The sequence below is a fragment of the Sturnira hondurensis genome, unplaced genomic scaffold (genome assembly GCF_014824575.4).
Source record: "Sturnira hondurensis isolate 20B ecotype Veracruz unplaced genomic scaffold, ASM1482457v3 Scaffold0007865, whole genome shotgun sequence".
NCBI classification, from domain to species: domain Eukaryota; kingdom Metazoa; phylum Chordata; class Mammalia; order Chiroptera; family Phyllostomidae; genus Sturnira; species Sturnira hondurensis.
In genome coordinates this window covers 3,127,406-3,148,429 of record NW_028080496.1, presented here as the reverse complement: position 1 = coordinate 3,148,429, position 21,024 = coordinate 3,127,406, and the positions used below count along the sequence as shown (strand labels likewise).

Sequence of the window (21,024 nt, the reverse complement as noted above, 5' to 3'; positions counted from 1 at the left end):
AAGCAGCACTTATGTCGATCTACGCATGCGCGCATTCGAGCAAACCGAGCACCTACCGGCACTGACGGACGCGAGTCTGCCCCCATGTACCCTGGCGCTTACGCACACAGATCACGTCCGTGCCCTGGGAAGCACGCAAGCCCTCAAGCAGCACTTATGTCGATCTACGCAAGCCCGCATTCGAGCAGACCGAGCACATACTGGCACTGACGGACGCGAGTCTGCCCCCATGTACCCTTGCATCTACGCACACAAGTCGTATATGCACTCCTGTACACATGCAAGTCCCCATGCACACTTCCATGTATGCACACATGCGCCCACTTAAGCACCCCCAGTGCCCATAGGCACTCTCCCCCACGCACAGACACATGCCCCGCCCCCCATAAACGCATGCGCAGTTAAGCAGGGACTTGGGTCACTTTTTATTGGGGATAAAGGTGGGGGCTTAGGGTTTCATGGAGTCACTATTAATTGGTGACTTTAAAACGTAAGAGTGGGAATTTAAAGTAGGGGAGAGAAAAAACAAACAGCCCCAATGTTCAGTTATCCCCTTAACCAAGATCTGAGACAAAGGAGGCGGCAACCGGACTCTGCACTCACGGCACCCGCAGTGTGCTTAGGTGATAGAGAAGTAGCCTTCATTGAAGCAGAGATGCCTGTCAAAGCTTAAGTCAGGCACTTGCATTTCAAAAAGAAAACTGGGGTGAGGGCTCACAGGGCAGTTATTCAGGTGTCAATAAATCCCCCCCCCCGCCCCCCTCCCCCGGCCAGTCTCAGAGAAGCACCACAGGGACAATCGCAGCCCTCGGCTGGACCATGTAGGTCGGTGGGAGCGTGCTCTGGGATATCCCCGCCACCACAGCCCCTCCTCCCGGACACACTTCTCAGAGCATATCCCCTTCAGTATGCGGCGCATGATTTATATAAGAAAGAGCTTTTTACACACCAATAAGAAGATAAAGAATTCAATGGGAAAATAGGCAAAAGTCCTAAAAACATAGTTTATAGAATAGTAAATACAACTGTCCAAAGAAACAAAAAGAGATGCTCAACCTGTCCTCTGTGTTCTGGCCTTAGCAATTTGGAAAAGTGCCAGACACTTACAGGTGCCACTCAACATTTATTTGTAGAATGAATGGATACATTCCACTCATAATCAAACACCAATTGAAACAATGAAATGCCATTTTTATACCTATTAGAGTGGCAAATATTAAAAGACGTATATAACAGGCATTTCACTAAAGATGAGTTACAAATTGTCAATAAGGACATGTAAAGGTACTCAACATCACTAATCATTAGAGAAATGCAAATCAAAGACAATGAGGTGCCACTTCACACATATTACGATGACTACCATGAAAAACCACAGAAAATAACAGGTGTTGGAGAGAATATGGAGAGACTGGAACCCTTGTGGGCTGCCAGTGAGACTATAAGTGGAAAACAGTAATGGCTGTTCCTCAATATATTTAAAAGAAGCCCCGGCTGGTGTAGCTCAGTGGATTGAGTGCAGGCCTGCGAACCACACGATTGCGGTTTGATTCCCAGTCAGGGCACATGCCTGGGTTGCAGGCATACATTGATACTTCACTCCTTCCCTCCCCCTCTAAAGATAAATAAATAAAATATTTTTTTTAAATATTTAAAAGAGAACTACCATGTGAGCCAAGCAATTCCTTTTCTAAGCATACATCCAAAAGAAGTGAAACAAGATTTCAAAGAAATATTTGCACACCCATGTTCATAACAGCACTATTCACAATAGCCTGGCTGTTGGAAGCAACCCACATGTCCTTTGATGAATGAATGGAAAACAAAATGGGGAACAGACATCCAATGGAGTATTATCCAGTCTTTAAAAAGACAGCAATCTCGTCACACGCTGTAACATGGATGAGCCTGGAGGATATTATTCTAAGTAAAAAGTCACAAAAAGATGAACACTGTATAAATCCACTTGAATGAGGCGTCTAGAGTAATCAAATTCATAGAAAGCATGGATTTCTATTCTATGAAATTCAGTGGCTGCCACGGGCGGCGGGGTGGGTGGAGTGGGAAATGGGGATTTGTTTAATGGGAATAGAGCTTCTGTTTTACAAGAAGAAAAAGTTCTGGGATGTACTTAGCCCTGCTGAAACTGTCGCTTAAAAATCATAAAGATGGGCCTGGCTGTGCAGCTCAGGTGGTAAGAGCATCATCCCCAAATTCCAAGGCTGAGGGTTCAATCCCCAGTCAGGACACATGCAAGCATCACCCAATGAATACACAAATAAGTGGAACAACAAATCGATGTTTCTCTCTCCCTTCCTCACTCTCTCCCTAAAAGTTAATAAATAAAAATGTTTTAAAGATGGAAAATTTTATCTTATGTTTTTATCACAATTTTTAAAAATGAGTATGTGCCATAATGAAGATGATATGAAGAAACAGACACTCTCATAATGTTGGTGGGAACAGAAAGTGTAACCACATTTACAGGGACTAATCTGGTAATGTCTACCTTAATTTTATTTTATTTTATTTTTTTTAAATATTTTATTTATTTATCTTTAGAGGGGAAGGGAAGGAGAGAGGGAGAGAAATATCAATGTATGGTTGCCTCTGCTGAGGACACACAATATATTGTGTGTCCCCTGCCAGGGAGTGGCCTGCAACCCAGGCATGTGCCCTGACTGGGAATCGAACCGCGATCCTCTGGTTCGCAGGTGTCTACCTTAATTTTAAATACACGAACCCTCTTACCCAGCTATTTTACTTCTAGGAACATGTACTGCAGATACCTTTACACACATACTCGAAGTTGTATATATAACAAGGATGTCCACTGCCATTTTGATTTTTAATAGTGAAGAACTAGACACAGTCGAAATGTCCTTCAGTAAGAGCCTGGTTAACGATGGGACAGCTCTGTGTGAAGACATACGATGCTGTCATTGAAAAGAGTGCACCTTGTATGTACAGGAAGGGAAAGAGGTCCAAGATGCACGAGCTTTGTTTATCGGGGGGAAGTTATTCAGTAGGGCACGATCCCATTTGGGGAAAGAGAAAGGCTGTACCATATATAAGACATGGGTGCATACACACAGGAAACTTCCAAGAGGGTGCAAAAGAAACACTTAACAGTTAGCTGGGGCCTCTGGGGATTAGATTTGATGAGGGTGCGAAAGAGAGCAGGGGAGACTTACTATTCTCTTATATGGTTCTAAATTATTTGACGTTTTGTCACAAACACGTATTACTTTTATTTAAAAATTAATTTGGAAGAACAAGTGATCAAGCAAATAAATTTTTTTCCAGCAGCTTTCCACGGCCCTTAGGAGAAAATCCAAATTCCTTAAGAAGAAAGAAAACTCCTTCGTGACCTGGCGCCTGCTTCACCCTTCAGCCTCATCTGTCGCTACCCGCACCTCCCACTTAATCTACGTTCCAGTCTCACCAAACTTCCAGGTCCTCTAACAGGACATACTTTTCTCTTGCCTCCCAGCTTTGCCCAGTGCTGTTTCTTTTGCTTGGAATACTCCCCGTTCCAACCATCAGTTAGTTACATAGCCCTTAGGTCCCAGCTCAGGCTTCCTCCAGGAAGCCTTCCCGGGTGCTACCCCCCAGCCCCCAGTCTGGATTAGGCTGTATTCAGATGAGTTCGGGAGGACCCCTGAAGTCCTCTACCTGGGTTTACCTGGCTGTGATTTTTACGGGTCTCACAGTGACCTGTAAAGCCATCTGCTTCTCCCACTGGAAGGAAGTCCTGCTGAGCAGTGACCATGCCCTGTCTGAGTCGTTGTCCTACCTCCAGCATCAGGTATGGTGTCTGGCACACAGACTGTCCAATAAGCACCTGTGAAATTAGACTTTTGTTACAGAACAAGTGTAACCGCACTATAGACAATGTAGGAACACAGAGAGGGAGGTGGAATTACGATGCTACCGTCCAAACACAACCCTGTTTTCAGCCAGTGTTTTTATTCCCCAGGCACGCTGTTTCATAGCTGTATTCCCAAGCCGGACATTTTGACAAGCCCCTTCTGACACAGTCATTTTGGTCGGGGAACATTTTGCACCCTGTCAAAACACGAGGCTTTTACAAGCCAAAGTAAAGATCACTGCTTTTATAATCAAGTAATGTGTACAACCGACTGTGGACACTCCAGACCTTTCTCGTCCCTGACCGACCTCTCATTTCCTGGGGACTTTTGCTTGTACTTAATTAGTGGATTGGTTAAGCTCTCATGAGGATGCATTACCATTATAATTTTTTAAAAAGTAATCATCTCGTTTAAAGTCTACTGGATTAGCTTCTAAAAATTACTATTCCTTCCCCAAAATAATCATCATAAAAAAGCATTAGAACATGAATATAATGTGTGTATGACTAAAGAAACTGTTAGGAAGTTCACTGAGGTTGTCCCTAAAAGTGGCGAGGTCAAGGGTATGAGATCTCACTGATACTCACATATCCTTCCCTACCAACAGTCTACAGAGAAGTTCAAGACATTGGAAAGAAAACAAGAGAAGACACAAGTGACTCCTGTGAGCATCTCGGAGCCCCGCCTCTCCATCATTGCCCGCCACCCCTTTATCCCAGCCCGAGATTTAGGGGTTGGCAACAGGGGAAGACTCGGGCATGGGATCTGCAATAAATGTATACAGAACAAATGTCATCACTCCATCACCAACACTGAGTGTTAACTCAGAATTTTTCCTAATTTAATGAGCAAAAAGGCTACATTGTTACTTTGAAAATAATCAACCTTCACCGGCATTCACAATGTTTCAGGTTCAGCGCTAGATGCTTCATACACATCATCTCATTTAACCCCCGCAACACTCTGTGAAATGGTCCCATTATTATCCCCACCTTACAGATGAGGAAACTGAGGCTTAGAAAGCTGTCTACATCCCGAGTCCATAAGCTATGGTGGCTCACTAGTATTTTAATTTACACGTCACTGCATATAGTGACAACAAACATACTCCTAAAGATTTCTTTCCCGGGTGAATTTCCTATTTCCGGATTTCTCTATCCATGGCAAATATAAGCAAATATAAGCAAATCTAAAGGGTCAGAAGTAGCTTGAAAGGCAGGGTTTCAGAGCCAGGATTTTGGCAGTGGGCAAGACAGGGTTGGTAACAATCAAAGCAGACAGGAATCAGGCAGAGAATTCTACAGTAGGTGCAGGAACTAGGGCCTGCCTTTACTCCACTCGGGGGATGGTGCGTCCCTCAGGCCTGGAGGGCCCGGCGCAGCACTGAGAGCGTCAAAGAGAAGGGCCGCGCTCCTAGCCCTCCAAGCAGCCCCAGAAGTTCTGAACTCTCTCCACTTCACTCTTGTGTGTGAAGGCGAGGGAGCTGCTGGTACAAGTGAAGAAATCAGGAAATGGTTTCTTTTCCTTCAAGAAATACTCTGGTTGAATTTCTTCAACAGGTTTCAACTTCTGCATTCAGAGAAAATACTTCTGTTTTAGTAGTCCAACCAAGGAGGGGGGACTCACTGGAAGGACAGCTAGGAGCTACAAGCATGAGCTCCCAAATCAAAGAGCCTGGACTTGAAATCTGGCCCTCCCGCCTCTGGCTGTGGCCTAGGAAAGCTGCTCAGTCGTTCTTAGCCTCCCTCGTCTCCCCGGTCTCCCTGGAAATGGAGACGGCCACAGTACCTGACTCTGGGGGCACTGGGGAGGCTAAATAAGGCACGCCAAGCACTTGGCCATTGTGCCTGATGCATGGTGCCAATCCAGTACATTTTCACCAACGGTGGCAGTGGAAGAAGTGGTAGCAGCGCTAATACTAACGGTGGCAATCTTTGGAAGGAAGGGCGGGAAGAAGGAAGGAGTGAGTTTCCTCTGCACTGCGTCCCGAAACAAAGGGCAAGCGCGTGGGCCCACGGTCAGAGTGCTCGCTGACAACCTAAAGCTCCGCCAGCCACTTTCTAGCTGAGTAACATGAAGCTAATCACCTCATTTGTTCTGCTTCCAATTTTATGACCAACAAATTGAGAGTGTTGCATCAAAAGAGCTACAGGGTCTATTCTGGTTCTAAGAATTCTGATTCATCTGCCAGGGCAAGCAGTCAATATGGAAAGATCTCTGTTCCAAATTAGAGCCGTCCATTACTGGCAGCAGCCCAGTTGGGCTGCGCTTTGCTTCCCTCTAACGTTCTTCTCTCCACTTCGTTTTGAGTTACCTTTTAACTTATAAGCTGCTTCAAACCTCTTAAATGATAGTTTTGAATCCATTCATTCTTAATTAAGCCCCCAAACTACTTAAAGACTGAACAGGCACAGGCTAGTAGGAAGTGTCTCCTGAGCAATTTCAGAGATGACAAGGTGGTGGGTGAGAGAGCCGGAGAAGAGATAATCCAGTGGCAGGACCCCGAGCTCTTGGGTGGCAGGTGTCCCAGCAGGTGTCCCCGCAGGCTCGGCTGCCCACAGCAGCGGAGTGGCAGGACCATGCGGCAACATCTGCTCCGGTGGAGCCCCATCCTCACTGGCTCTCTGATTCTTTGGATCCTGCTTTTGCCTCCCTGGCCTCCCCCCAGCTCTTTCCTTTGGAAGTCGGGGTGGGGGTGAACTGGCCCCCATTCCATCCTGGCTCTACCCTCCTGGTGCTGGCCTTCCCTGACTGAGTCCCAGCGTGAAAACCTCAGGTCAGGGGAGAGTTAACTAACCCAAGGACAGATCTAGATAGCCAGGGGAGGGACTAAGTGGGATTGAACTACAGCTAAAAAACCTCTCAGGTGGCTGAAGGAGCGAACAAACAGAGTATCATCTAAGAGAAGGAACCAAGCAAAAGTCACAGTGACGTGGGCATCTGATGGACCCAGGGGACTAGAAAAAACCGCGCCTATCCAGACTGAGAAAAAGGAAGAGTAAAACATTTCCTAACTGAAAACAAATAGACTTTGTGCATCTGTAGTTGTTTAATTTGCAAAATAAGAGCAAGGGCCTAAAAAAGACAAGTCTGGGTTTGCACCCGGGCTCTGTCCCAGCGCTGCTTAGGCACCAGTGAAGTGGGGACACGGGTCCGCCAGGCCGTCAGGTGCTCACAACGGCACCGTCTCCTCACGGCGGCGCTCAGTGCTCTGGGCCGTGTCTGCGGGAAAGCGCTCTCCCTCGCAGCAGAGCAAGCTGGTGGGGAAAGGAGGTGGCTGCCTGTTGTGCAGGAAAAAAATGGGGAGGGGCAAGCCCTCTGAAGTCACATCCCCGAGAGGTTGGAGGCAAAGACAGAGAGGGACTAAGATGTCAGCCAGTCAGCTGGCTGTTGCCAGTTCCACACCCAGGGGGTGAGTTCCTTGAAGCACAGACTGTTGCCTTGGAGCGGGCACTCCACTCCGGTGTCTGGCATCCAGGCCTGTGCAGAATCTTCCACAGATGTTATCCTGACTCTTGGAGAACATCCAAAGCAATCATAAACAACTAAAGCTTCATTTTAAGGTTTAAAAGTATAAAAACGAGCTGTTTCATAACATAGGGACTAATTCTGACTATTGTGAAACTGTGCAGGGAATTGGAACAAAAGTTTGGCTGGTTCTACTACCAAAAAATGTGCGAACTTGAGTTTAGCTAGAGACAATCACTGCCCTAAAGGCCATGCCTCCCCCTCCCTTTCTGAGCCGCAGTCAGAGGCTCGGTTCAAGGAGAAATATAAGAGGGCGGCTGCTTGTCAATAGGATTTGAGCCTAACGTGGAACCAAAATTCGAGGGAACTGCAGACCTGGCCCCGGCCCACAGCTGGCTCTGCCGCCACTGGGCCTGTCTGCTCTGTGGGTTTCCCGCTGCCGCTCCTGGAAGCTGCCTGGGTCGGGCCTCGGCATCCAGCCTGCTGACCCCGGGCACGGCCAATGGAGGCTTCCTGCAGGAGTGCTTTCATCTAGTCAGTGAAGAATGAGGAAGGCGTAACAAGCCTGTCTCATATAAGAAGCTTTATATGAACAGCAGAAGCTAGTTCTCTAGGCTTCAACAGGAGACCCTGCAATGAGAGAGGGGGAGATGGTACCAACAATGGATTGAAGTCGAATTAGAAGCCCGTAGGCCCTGTTTCCAGTACTTCATGCAGCGGGACAAACTCTGAGTTTGTTCCCGAGTTCCTCACTCAGGAACTTCGTAACATGAATTGAGCAATAACCACATGGTGGGGATATACATGTTCTAAGGACACACAAGCACTAACTGATTTAAACCTCACAACACCTTCACATCGGAGACTATTCAGTAGCCACCTGTCGCTGAGGGGTAAGCTGAGGCAGAGAGAGGTTACAGATCTTGTCTCAGGCCCCAGTGCTAGTTAGTGGGGACTCTGGTCACCAGGTCCCACCACACTCTTGATCTCCCTCCAGCTGGGACACCGGGCAGAGTGTGGAAGCTGCTTATTCTCACACACTGGGCGGCAGCTGCAGAGACTGACGGGGGAGCTTTACCGAAGCTGCTTTTTCAAAGCAAGGACTTGTGTGGTACTAAAGGTTTCAAGAGACTCGTTTTGTGGAGCCCCCAAATAGCTAACCAGGTAGTTCTTGTGTGAGACACCTCCACAAGCTAAACCTGAATCCGGCGGGTGAAACAGTGCCCCGGCGACTCATCCGAGGGACATTTATCAGTCACAATCCCACTGGAGCTGCAACGCCCAGACCTTTGAGGATCTGCAGAGTTGGTGGCCTGACACCATGTCACACAACTTTCAGAAGAGCCTCCGGGTTTTGACCGGATGAACTATGAGTCCGGTTTCTGAGGATGCCCTTGGGGCTCACCGCGCTGGGACGTCCGCATGGTCACCCCCTGCCCAAGCCACGCCGGGGAGCTGCGGGGAAGGTGGGGCAGGCCCGTGGAGGAGACAGCGTGGGCCTGATCATTTGGAGCCAAGCCCATAAATTCCAGAACTCTTGAAATTTTCGACTATGTGGCCAAAGTCTGGGAAACATTTGGGTCTACATGACTGAGAAAACATACTCTTTCAAAAATCTGCTAAAACCAAAGCGGGGAGCCGCCTTCAGTGATGCAAACGGAGGGTCAGGATTCAGAGCTGCCCTGACTGCACGACACCCACAGAGCCCGAGCCGTCGGCACGCATCCGCTGAATGAATGATCTACATCTCACTGACTTGATCAGTGACTAACACCGGGCTCTGTCTACTTGAATCAAAGATTCCAAAAACACTATCGAAGGACAAAAGATTGTAACACACAGAAAAACAGGTACATCTACCATTCAAAGAATCTTCTGCAATTTTATAAGAAAAAAAAGAGAAAACTGGGCAACAGCCACTGAACAGGAAATTCACAGAAGAAATCTGAATGGCCAATAAATATGTGAAAAAACCGCCAACCTCCCTAGCAATCAGGAAAACATGTATGAAAATAACATACCCCTGACCTCATGCAGTCCTTCTATGAGCAAGAATCACTATCCTATTTTATAACCGGGAAACTAAAGCTCGAAGAGGTTGTAACTGAAGCAGTGATTGACAGAGCCGGACCTTGAACGCAGACAGTCTAGTAAGGAAGGCTACGGTGGCTCCACTGCGCTGCCTGTCAGAATGTTTGTGTCCCCGCTCAGATCCCCTCGGCCAAGCCCATTAGCCTCTCTCATTAGACTCAGCTTCCTTGCAGGCACAGTGGGAATTCCAAAGCCCCGTCAACACGTAACACCAAGTCACTGTGAGAAGGAGAGGAGCTAATGCACATCAATCGCCTGGAACAGAGCTGACGCTGGCAGGTTTTCAGATGTCTGATTCATTCATTCGTCCAACAAATATGTCATGAACTCATGCTCTGGCCTGTTCCAGACTGGAAGTCCCTCAGGGGACCAAAGTGCCCCTGCCCTCAAAGAGCTTAGGTTTTAGTGAAGGGGACAACGTATAAATAAGATATATAAATAGGAATATATAGTATGTTGGGTAGTGAGAAAGCGAAGGATTAAGCAGGAAGGAAGGTGGAGGGGGTTGCGATTTCAGAGAGGGCAGGCCGCGCTGACAGGAGACAGCTGAATACAGAGCTAAGAGAAGAGAGGAGCCGTTCAGATACCAGGGGAGGGGGGAGCAGCCCTGGCAGAGAGGCCCTAGGAAGGCAGGGTTCAAGCAGCAGAGAAGAAGGCAAGTGTGGCTGGAGTGGGAGGGTGCTGGGCAGCTGTGTCGTCCGTAAGAGCAGGGAGGTAACCCATCAGGGCCACACAGGGCACTTTGTGCCCTGGCTTGACACTGAGTGAGATGGGAAGCCATGGAGGACTGTGAAAAGAGAAGTGATATAATCTGGCTCATGTTTTAAAAGGATCACTCGGATGGCCGTGTTGAGAAGAGCTGAAAGGGGAGAAGGACAAAAGCCAGGAGACCAATCACAGGCCAGTGCAAGGATCCAGGCCAGAGAGGGCCCGGGCTCAGGGCAGGGTGGTCAGCGGCTGGATGGGCTATAATACAGAGCCAAGAATTTGCAGAAGGCCTGGTTGTGGGATGTGCAAGAAAGGGAGGAGTTAGGGTGACTGTGGGGTTTTGGCCTGAGTAACTGGAAGGATGGAGCGCTGTTTGCTGAGATAAGTGTCCGGTACAGAGGCTCCCTGGCTGCAGGCGCTGGCGAGCAGGGAGAGAGCCGGGCACTCTGGAATCCGATCGGAGAGGCAAAGTGGGCAGTTGCCATCAGGAAAGTGCACTGGCCAGTGTGTTTTAGGGCAGGACTTCAGTCCCCAGGAGGGAGCTGATAAAAGCAAGGCACCGGGATAGGAGGCAGGTTACCATGGGATTCTGGCACCCACAAACCAGACAAGAGTCCAGTTATCGTGGCTGAGGCACAAGGCCAACAATGGTGACTTGAGGCCAAATGACAGAGTGTGCAGTGGCCTCGGGCCCTCTGGCTCAGATGGGCTGTGTCTTAGAGACAGGCAAGAGGCTGGTTAGTCCGGGGCCTAGAGGCCCCAGAGCCTGGGAAGGGCTACGCCAGAAGCCAGACACCACACAGCGCTGACTCTAACTGCACCCACGGCCGTGTCATTGGGGTGATGTCGGCATACTGTAGATGGACTCTAGCCCTTTGACACACTGGGCAGGGCCACAAGGCCAGGTCACCACATGAAAAGTCCAGGAGTGCAGAAATCCGAGTCCCTCCAAGAGGGAGCAAAAGGCAGGTCCTGGGTGGGAAGTGTTGGAGTGTTAGTTTGCTGTTGGACTGTGAAATAAAAGCAAGAAATATTCTGGGGACCAGATGGGTGGCAACTATAGCCACCGCCAGCACTGTCTCCGAAAGGAGAGAAAGCAACCTCAAGGGGAGGGGAGCTGCTTGGACTGGGATGTTGGGGCTGCTGGGTGGGGGGGGGGGAGCGGGGCGGGTTCCACTTACAAGTCCAAGGTTACGCAGAGATTCATTTCCAACTGGTCTAAGCAATGTCTCTTGTGCTAAGTTTGTTCTCACGCTCCTAAACTCTGATCAAATTGTTTTCTACATACTTTCTTTCCTAGCTAGAGTACAAGACATTCCCATCAAAATACAAAGAAATTCTTTAAGATTTAAAGCAAGTAAGGGAGAAATACTATCTGTAGCAGCTCATTGTCTGATTATTTAATTAATGTATTTATTGTCACGTATTATTATAAAGGTATGTGTGTATAACCATTTCACGATTGATGATAAAGAGAATCATTTCTATATTTGGCACTAAAAATGAAATTAAGTATTTTCTAGGAATGACAGGTTAATACACACCATCAGCGAACTAGAAAGTGGTAGACCTCTGCTAATCTTCACTTTTGTTACTAAGAAAATACCTGTACAAACTCCTGGTTTGCTCTTGAGTCACATTTCTCTGACCGCCATCATTTTCTGTGTGTATTTGTATACCAGAAATTAATGGTCTTTTTGGTTCTGATGAGAGTTCTCTACACGACACACATTTTAAATGCAAAGCAGCATATAAGAGGTGCTGCGGAGGGTGCCGAGCGCCAGCCAGCAGGCACTGGACGCGGCGGCCACTCAGCGGCCCAGGACTCTGCTCTGCACAGCAGCTTCGAGGCCCCTGTGATTAAATTTTGTGCTCCAGTAACTGTGCAAACTACTTTATGTGGTGAACTTGGGAGTCGTTCTTGAATAGTCAACACTTGGAATGTCAGACCCGCAAAGGCTCAGGATCTCCTGGAGCTAAGGTAATGAATGGTCAAGTCAACCAGAGTCAACGGTTTTGTTAGGTTAATGGCTCCGCCAAAAAGCAACCGCACTAATAACCTTACAAATATTTCTACTCTTTCACTGAACAAATCCCTCTACAGAAGTCTATGATCAGAAATGCAGATGATTCATACACCAAGGTGTTTATTATTATATTGTTCATAATGGGGAAATATTGGAATAAACAAAAATGTCCAACATACAGGGAGTATTTAAAAACTATAAGTCAGCCCTGGCTGCTGTAGCTCAGTGGATTGAGCGCGGGCCTTCGAACTAGACGATCACGGTTCGATTCCCAGTCAGGGCACATGCCTGGGTTGCAGGCCGGTTCCCAGCAGGGGATGCATGAGAGGTAATCATATATTGATATTTCTCTCCTTCTCTCCCTCCCTTCCTCTCTAAAGATAAATAAATAAAATCTTAAAAAAATAAAAGATATGATTAAATATTACTTGGCTATTAATATTATAAAGTATTTTAATAATGGGAATAATGACTATATGATGGCTGAAATTAAAGAGAAAACAGAATGCAAATATAAAGAATGATATCATCTGTATACAAATTGCATGAAAAATAACTTAAAAAACACATTAAAATGGTAATTTCTAGTTGATAAATTATGGATAATTTTCTCTGTCCCTTTTAATCTTTATATACTTTCCACATTTTATATAATGAGCAGGTAATACTTTTTAGTGAACCACAGGTAATTAAGAACCAAGCTATAAATAGATACAATGTATCACTTTTCCTGAAAGTACAAGCTTAAAAATGGAAGCAGAAAAGGAAGCAGAACACCGGAGGCGCTGTGTTCCTACTCCCATTCTGCGTACTCAACCTGCCCATTAAACCTGATTAGAAGCTACAGAAATGGACATTCTCCCAATCATCTCCATAAATCCGGTAATACCTCATGCATAACAGGCACTCAGTAAATATTTACAGAGCCCTGGCTGGTGTAGCTCAGTGGATTGAGCACAGGCCTGTGAACCAAAAGATCGCGGTTTGATTACCCGTCAGGGCACATGCCTGGGTTGCAGGCCAGTTCCCAGCAGGGGCCAGTTCCCAGCAGGGGATGCACCAGAAGCAACCATACATTGAAATAAATAAATAAATAAATAAATAAATAAATAAATAAATAAATATTTACAAATGACAAGTTACACTAGCTGTTGAAAGTAATCGGAAAGTGACTTTAACAGACCAACAGGTATTTTCCTGGCAGCTGCGTGTCTGGGCAGGCTGGGTGGGCTGGGCAGGCTGGGCTTGGGGGCTGTGGCCTTTGGCCCAGAAACTGCAGGGACAGAGGTTTGCATGCAGACAGGCACGCAGATGGAGCAGTGGGGAGAGCACCCTGTGTGGCAGCGGGGACAGCACTAGAAGACCAGAGATTCTCGGACTGGTTTCCTGCCCCCACACAGAGGGCCCAACTTTCCGTGTCCGGCAGCTGCACCAGGGGCGCCCATCCTGGGAGCACACAGTGCCTCCTCTGAGTGCCCTCCACGCCTCAAAGTGGGAGCAAATCTCACTAATGCTGTTGGGAAGATAACTCTGACTCAGCTCTAATTACTTTTTTACAATAATTTTCCCTTATTAAAGTGAACCATAACTTTGGCTGATTAGTAAGGATGAACTACCTGGGACACAACGCAGACCAGCGCCTGGCTGTGGCCGACCCCTGGGTGGAGAGCCTCCGGGTCACATGGCAGCACGGCACCAGCAGCTCCAGGCACTGCGCTCACGGCTCGGGGGCACCCCTGTTCCAACCTCATCATGACCCGTGAAACAGATATTCCAAGTAGCTCTATTTAATCATGGCCGAAATGATGCCTTTGGACTCAAATAGGACCCCCAGCTGGCCAGCGGCAAGCTAAAACTCAAGCCAGGATCGTGTCACAGCCCACAGAGCAGCTGTGGCCCTGGGGTGGCGGCGCAGGCAGAAGGCCCTGCAGCGGCAGGAGCGGGGCGCGGCCACGCTGCTAAGAGAAGAAACGCCTCTAGCGCGTGCCGGGCACTGTTCTGTGAGGGTCACACACACTAACTCATTTACTCCTCCCAACAAGACTCTGCTTCTGCCATCGCTACCACCCCCGCTCCACAGGGAGCAGGAAGGCAAAGCGAGGGCAAGTCCTTCACCCAAGGTCACAGGGCTGGAACACGGCGGACCCTGGCTTTGAATTCGGAGTCGGACCTTCTGGCCCACACACTGTGCAGCCTCGGTATTGCCCTAATGCTTTTACTTTAAAACAAAGCATACACTGGCACATCGGTCCTCCCAGGATTTCTTTTCAGATAGATCACTGGTCTCACCCACTGGATGGACTTCTCAGGAGAAGTCCCCATCTCTTCCAACTTTCCTGGCTTAGAGCCTTGAAATGACTGGGATACGTCAGCCTTCCAAGGCACCACCGGGAGGTCCACGCTGCCCCTGACTGACGGGAGCCCGCGAAAGGTGGAAGGAGCGTGTCCATGTTCCAGTTCTCTCGTTCAAGTTCTCGTGGAGGCAGATGTTCCTAATTCAGTGCGTGGGGCCGGTGTCTCCTCGCCCCTTCCATCGTTTCAAAGACCTTTATTCCCGAGGGCCAGAAATCCACGGTCGTCTGCTTTCCCCTTTCACTCCTTACGGCTTCTATCCAACACACACGGGCAGCTCCAAAGGAAGAGTCAAGCACTACTCAAATACGCATGAAAGTTACGATGACCATACTCTTGGCCGCGGCTCCTCTTTTGGGATGGAGACGCATTCCAATGCTACTCAGTCAGCCCCTAACTTTCTGTGGTTCTCACTGTTTCCTTCGGCAGAAGAGAAGATGCTGCCGGAAGTCAACATCAAAGGCAAACCAGCGAGCAAATCGAACCCAGAGACAGTAAAAAAATCCCAGTCGCAAAGTGCACGTGGTTTGGGAGGTGTGGACTCCTGCGCAGAATTTAGGGACAAGGCCAGAAAAACGTCATTCTCTGAGAAAGAAACTAAGACATAACATAAAATAGGTATTAGTAAGGGGTGACATCTTTCCTGGAAACAGCACATGCCGGCACGGTTTGTGAATGGGGTCTGCCACGTCTCCCACGGAAGCCCAAGGTCGCTGCCCTATCTCACTGTGTCTGGCAGCACTTGGACAAAAGGGCTCTGTCGCACGCAGGGCTGGCAGGGAGCGTGCTGTACCCGAGAGTGGGGCTGGCTAAGGGTTATGACCTTGGGAACAAAATTCCCTCTCACTTTTCAGTTCTGAGCAGATGACCAGGCCATAGAAGCCACAGAGACTGACCAATGGGCCTCCACAAACAGAACTTACTTGGTGGCCTGGGAAGGAATCAGTGATCTCTCCACCGTAGTTCCCTTAACTCACTCCAGCTCCCCGACCCCTGGGCCAATGCCTCCACACCAGCCGTTGCTCAGTCTACCCTACGGACAATTACTATTAGCCCCGTTCTACAGGAGGAAAGTGGGCTTGGAGAGGTGGAAGAGACACCCAGGACCACAGACCCAAAGAGCGGTGGAGTGAGGACACAAGCCCGGCCTGCCAGATACCCCGCCACACACCTCATGGCCGCACAGCCGCGTGCCGGGCAGTGGGGGAGGAGCCGAGGCTCAAGGAGAGGTCGCCTTCCAAGCTGCTACCAAAACTCCAGGACACAAAAGAGCTGGAGGAGGGACAGTTGGGAAATAGGAGGGGCTGGAAGCTGAACATGGAGACGGAGGGAATTTCTGAAGACCAATCAATACACAGCACAAGAGTCTGTTTTGATGTTTCTGTCTTCACAGAGACTCTTTCTTCTGTGACTCAAGACACACCCACTGTGGGGCAGGCTCAGAGAGTCCCTCGTAGCTCATGGCTTCGGGCAGAGCAGCCCGCCTTCGGAGAGGGGCAGGGGCCAGACACAGGCCACCCGGCCTCAGGACACAGAGCTGACGGCGCTGAACAAGGACTAACTGGGCCACGGCATTCTGCTGCGGAGGGGCTGGTTTATCAATTTCTATTTTTCCCGTGTCTCATACACAAATATTATATTTCTGCCACCATAACACGTGCTCAAAAAGCATTTGCTGGATTTATTATCTATCCACTAACTAATGAGAAGTGAAAAAGAAGCGTGGTTAGCCCCTCCCTTGGGAGGAGAACACACACCCCTCCCAGTCCGTCTGTCCCGCAGATGCAGGAGGACAAGAGCCCGGTGAAGCTCAGAGCCGCGAGCTCCAACCACAGAACGTGCAGGTGTGTGGATTATGTGTGGTGTCTATAGGCTACTTGCGACACACCTGGAATCCTAAGAAGCAGCTCTCATCATCTGGCATGCCGTTACGCGGCCACCTCCGATTTTCTGCCGAGAAGCTGCTCGGGGATGACGGGAGCAATGGCAAGCTATCTTGCCTGGTTAGAGAATAAATTACGGAGAACAAATTTTTGTACATAGTGACTCTCATTTGCTCATAATCTCACTCTCCCTTAGCTTTGTTTAGAATGCTTCACTGGTTTTGGCTTTTTGTAATTTGTTGCTATGTTATTTCATCACGTGAAAGTCCAACAATGCTATGACCATTACCAAATACATACACCCACCCGAGGGTTTTTGTGAAGATTAAGTAACCTGTGTAGGGAGCTGAATGCAGCGCCTGGCACGAACGCAGGCCTCTGACGTTGGCTGTCAGTGCGGTGGTATCCTGAGATTACTACTGCTACCTGTGTTTTCCATTTGTTTGACTCTAACTGACGTATCTTTTGCTGTTTACTTTTTTAAAGAATCTTAAAATTTTAAAAGAAAAGGCAGCAGAGAAAAGCCATCAGCACTGATGGACGTGTGGTGGTTCTCTCACGCTCTTGCCACGCAGACTCGGGCCCCGCACACCCCGAGTGTTGGAGGCGGGCCTCTGGAAGGCGCCGCTCTGGGCCTGGCCCTGCTGGCCTCACTGCCGCACCGCAGGGCTTCCTCCCTTCGGCACCAGACTGTTCCCTACGTTAGTTAAAACTCGTAAACGCTCAGTAATAGACAAAACGGTGCAATTTTGTTAAAAGGTAAGAGTCACAAATGGATAAAGCGGGGTTCGTTTTTAGTGGTGTAACGGGAAAGGACTGGGTGGGTGAGGTGGAGGCTGCGAAAGGCTATGACCATACCCAGACGGCCCCAGACAGAGAGACGTCCTCTGTCCCTCTCTCTGTGGCTGCCCTCCACACCACACAGCCAGCAGGTGCCCCGGCTGTGCTGCAGTCTGGAACAGGCTAGAGAATGGTTATCCATCCCCCACCCAGAAGAGGCAGCCCTAGCCCCCAGAGAAGAAGGTAATGCCCACTTCCTCCTCTTGTCCTTGGGTGTCCACAGGTCAGGCCCTCCCTGACCGATCACTGGCCCCTCGCTAAGGATCATCCCAAGGAAGCCTGCAAGGTTTGCTTTGGTTTACCACTGATAAGTCTGTGTTCTCTGACGGGGCCCCGTGGGTTATGGGAGCAGAATGTGCTTTTACATCCTCCATGAGGATAGAAAATTGGCCTTTAACCTACATTAAAACAGTACTATGCTCACAAGCCTGCAAACCAGAGGATCTCGGTTCAATTCCCAGTCAGGGCATGTGCCTGGGTTGCAGGCCGGTTCCCTGCAGGCCGGTTCCCTGCAGGCCAGTTCCCAGCAGGGCGAAAGGCCACCATACACCGATGTTTCCCTCCCTCTCTCCTTCCCCTCTAAAGATAAATAAAGAAATAAAACCTTTTTTAAAAAGTAGTTTAAAAAAACAGTACTATGCTTAGCAACTAAAGTTACGGTACAGATCAAGTAAAATAACAGATGTGAAAGCATTCTGTGAACTCCAAAGTAATCTAAAACATAAAACGAAGGGGACTGTGTTTAACTAAATAATTATAAGCAACTTAACTTGACTCAAAACCTGTGCTTCTGCACCATGTTCACGGATCAGAAGGCTCAGCCTTAGGAAGTTATCAGTTCCCCCCAACCTGTTCCACAGATTCAGGGCAACCCATTTAAAATCACAGCAGGCTGTTTTGTAGAAATCAACAAGCTGATTCTAAAATCCCATGGATAAGCAAAGGAGCTAACAAAAGCAAGTCCACTTTGAAAAGGAATGAAGTTGGAGGTCTCCCACTGCGCGACTCCCAGCCTTGCTAGAGAGGTAAGTAATGGAGAGACACAGAGACCGGCAGAGCAGAAGAAGCCATTGGGCCAGGGACACACACAGGTACGGCCCTGCGATTTTCAACAGAATGGCCCAGGCAGTTCAACAGGGAAGGGTCTTCTCAACAAGCGGTGCTGCCACGAGTCCACATCCAAATGCAGGAAGGGTGATCCTCAACGCGTACTCTGTACTTCATTAAAAAATGACCTTGAGCCCTGGCTGGTGTAGCTCAGTGGATTGAGCGCGGGCCTGCGAACCAGAGGATCGCGGTTCGATTCCCAGTCAGGGCACATGCCTGGGTTGTAGTCCAGTTCCCTGCAGGCCAACTCCCAGCAGGGGATGCACAAAAGGCAACCATACATTGATGTTTCTCTCCCTCTCTCCTTCCCCTCTAAAGATAAATAAATAAATAAAATCTTTTAAAAAAAATAAAAAATAAATCCTCTCTAAAAAAAAAGACGACCTTGAAATTTCAGTATAAAACCTAAAACTATACAACTTCCAGATGAACACAGAGAGGAAAAAACTGGTAGATCCTGAGTGAAGCACAGAATTCTTAGAAAACACACAAAGGGCACAAATCATAAAAGAACAGAATGATAAGCTAGACTTCATCAAAATTTAAAACATCTGCTCTTCAAGACTTTTGTTAAGAAAATGAAAAGATGCCCTGGCTGGCGTGGCTCAGTGGACTGAGTGTCGGCCTGCGATCCAAAAGGTCGCTGGTGTGATTCCTGGCCAGGGCACGCACCTGGGTTGCAGGCCAGATCCCCCATTGGGGGCGTGTGGGGGGCAACTGATGTTTTACACATCAGACTTTCTCTCCCTCTCTTTCTCCCTCCCTTCCCCTTTCTCAAAAAATAAATAAATAAACAAGCCAAATCTTTAAACAAAAAAAGAAAGAAAATGAAAAGACAAGTCACCGACAGGAAGAAAATAGTTTCAAAACACACATCAGATAAAGAATTGGTATCTAAAACACATAATGAGTGGGATGGGAGTAATAGACAGAAACTGTACTTGAAAAATAATTAAATAAATTTAAAAAATAAAATATATAATGAACTCTCACAACTCAGTAATAAGAAAATAAAGAATTCAATGTACAAACTGGGCAAAAGATTTGAAGAGACACTTCAAAGACACGAGCATGGCAAACGAGCACATAGAAAGGTGTTCAATGCTATCAGTCGTTAAGAAAATGCAAATTAAAACCACAATGAGATAGCACCACACATGCAGCAGAAAAGGTCAACATTTAAAAAAATGAAAAACCATCACCTCAAACCCACTATGATGACTAATATAAAAAAACATCCCAGAAAATCGCGAGGGTGGGTGATGATGTGGAGAAATGAGAACTCTTGCCCGGTGTTGGTGAGAATGTAAAATGGTATTGCAATTGTAGAAAACAGTTTAGGAGTTCCTCGGAAAATTAAAACTAGAATCACAATAGGACCCAGTGATCCCACTCTGGGTACGCGCCCACAGGAGTTGAAGTTGTGTCCTGGAAGAGACAGCCACACGCCCACACGCACAGCAGTGTCCTTCACCATGACCAAGAGGCGGGAGTAACCCATGCGTCCATCGATGGATGAACAGATAAACAAAGTATGGTTTATACAAAAAGTGGAATATTATTTAGCCTTAAAGAGGAAGGAAATCCTGTCACCTGCTACAATATGGAGGAGCCTTGAGGACATTATGCTAAGTGAAATAGCCAATGGAAAGAAAAGACAAGTACTGCAGATGTCACTCATAAGAGGTCCCCAGAGTGGGCGGAGAGACAGGAAGTGAAGCGTGGCTGCCCCGGGCTGGGGATGGGAATGCGATACAGAGTTTCATTTCTGTAAGAGGAAAAAGTTCCGGAGCTTGGTTGTGCTACAATGTGAATACACTTAACACTATTGAGATTATACTTAAAATGGTTAAGACGGTAACTGTTATGTTGTGTTCTTTACCGCAATTTAAAGACACCTGAAAAACAAGTGCCGGAGGAGACAGCAGGCCGGCCCTGGCACTCTCACACGCTGCGGGTGGGAATGCGGAGCAGCAGGACCAGTGAAGCAGTACGGCGGCTTCTTATAAAACAAAATACACACTTACCCCGTAGTTCTACTACTAGGTCTTTACACAAAAACTGTGTGTGAACATCTACAGTATCTTTACTCACAATTGCCAAAAGATGGAAACAATCCAAGTGCCTGCCAACTGGTGAATAGCAAAACAAATTGTAGCACCTCCATGCAATGGAACACTACTCAGCGACAAAAAAGAAATAAAGTACCAACAAATGCAATGTAGGGGGTTGCATTATGTTCCCTAACAAAGACACACTGAAGTCCTAATGCCGAGTACCCGTGAAGGTGACCTTGAGAACCTGGGGAAGGGGATCTTTGCAGATCTGATCAAGTTAAAATGAAGTCAAACTGGACAAGAGTGGACCCTGAATCCAGTGACTGGTGTCTTTATAAGAGAAGGGAGAGGGAGTTGAGAACACAAAGACAAACATAGAGAAGGTCGTATGCAATGGAGGCAGACGAGGGACCCCAGGGACTGGCGGCAACCAACAGAAGCTAGAAGAAGACTCTCCCCTAGAGTCTTCGGAGAGCACAGCGGGCAGACACTTTGATTTCAGACTTCCAGCCTCAGAACTGGCCCTGCGTCATGTCTGCTGTTTTGAATCACCCAGCTTAGGGTACCGTGTTACAGCAGCCCCAGGAAAGTGACAGGTGCAACAACCTGATGAAAGCAC

General features: G+C 48.0%; 1 protein-coding gene across 4 annotated transcripts in view; it reads right to left on the bottom strand.

The window, feature by feature from the left end:
- Positions 1 to 21,024, bottom strand: part of CRTC3 (CREB regulated transcription coactivator 3) — a 75,760-nt gene that overhangs the window by 45,349 nt on the left and 9,387 nt on the right. The window lies entirely within an intron of this gene.